Source organism: Trichechus manatus, unplaced genomic scaffold (assembly GCF_000243295.1).
Source record: "Trichechus manatus latirostris isolate Lorelei unplaced genomic scaffold, TriManLat1.0 scaffold00113, whole genome shotgun sequence".
Classification (NCBI taxonomy): Eukaryota; Metazoa; Chordata; class Mammalia; order Sirenia; family Trichechidae; genus Trichechus; species Trichechus manatus.
Window position 1 is genome coordinate 9,663,752 of NW_004444049.1, and position 1,452 is coordinate 9,665,203.

Genomic DNA, 1,452 nt, shown 5'->3' on the forward strand with positions numbered 1-1,452 from the left:
TGACTGACTTTTTTCGCTTAGCATAATGCTTTCAAGGTTCATCCATGTGGCACGCATCAGAACTTCACTTCTTTTTACGGCTGTGTAGCTGGTGTTCTTTTTAAATATATATATATATTTAACGTTTAGATGTTATCCTATTGTGTTTTTGGTGAAAGTTTACACAGTAAATGAGACTCCCATTTAACAATTACAGCAGAAATTGTTCAGAAGACGTTGGTTAAATTTTTTCAATGTGTCAACATTCTCATTAGTTCTTTTCTGGTTTTTCCGCTTCCAGTAATCTGGTTTCCCTGTCCCCAAACCGTTTCATCTTTGCTTTAGAGAGTTGACCCTTTGCTCTCATATAAAATTTTTTTTAGATGAGTTTTTAAAGATACGCGGTACTCACTGGTAATATTCTTTAGTTTATGAGCCAATCTGTTATTTAGCTTAAAGGTGATCTCGGGGTAGTTTTGGTTCAAGGTTCATGGAACATCTCAGGACGATAGTCTCAGGGAGTCCTCTAAGATGTTATGTTGTTTTTACTTAAAATTTTTTTGAATAGGCAATACGTCCTTATAAAGTAGGTACTGTTATCAAATCCGTTGTACAGGTAAGAAAACTGAGGAGTAGAGAGCTTAAGAAATCTTGTCCAAATTCATTCCCTAGTTGAATACCTGGGATTTGAACCCTGGACAATCTGACTAAAGCCCTACTACAGTGTACTCACTGACTTCAGGTGGGCACGGGGCAGGTTTTTAGGCTGTTTTTACCATTGGGACTGTCTTCAGATCTTAGGCTTTCTCACTAAACCCTCACAACCTCTGGGGGTGGTGTCATTCCCAGACCTTTACCTTAGATGTCCGAGTATTCTTCCTCTCTTTTCCTGTTTAGTTATTCAGGGCATCGTTGACTTTTTGGTTGAGGACCTGCATCAGTTTCCCAGGGCTGCCATAATGAAGTACTACATACTGGGTGGCTTAAAACAACAAACATTTTTTCTCTCACAGTTTTGAGGCTAGAGGTCTGAGATCCAGGTATCAGCAGGGCCGTCCTCCGTCTGAAGGCTCTAGGGAAGATCCTTCCTTACCTCTTCCAACTTCTGGTGGTTCCTGGCAGTCCTTGGCATTCCTTGGCTTGTGGAAACATCACTCCAGTCTCTGCCCCTGTCTTCACATGGCCTCCTCCCCTCTGTGTCTTTGTCTCTTCTCCTCTTTTTGTAAGGACACCACTTACAGTGCATTATGGCTCACCCTGCCCCAGTATGACCTCGTGTTAACTGATAACATCTTCAAAGTCCCCATTTCCAAACAAGGTTACATTCACAGGTACTGATAGCTAGGACTTCAACATATCTTTTTGGGGGACACAATTCAACCCAGAGCAGACCTTGTTTTACCTGTGATTTGTTTCCTGTCAGTTTTTAAATAGTAACAACTATTTTGGGGTCTAGGGTTTGGAGGGGGAGAG

The 1,452-nt window shown here is 41.4% G+C and overlaps 1 protein-coding gene across 1 annotated transcript in view; it reads left to right on the forward strand.

Annotated features, from left to right (window-relative positions):
• The window catches only part of VWCE (von Willebrand factor C and EGF domains), a 37,522-nt gene that overhangs the window by 24,656 nt on the left and 11,414 nt on the right, over window positions 1-1,452 (forward strand). The gene's annotated exons all lie outside the window — the stretch shown is intronic.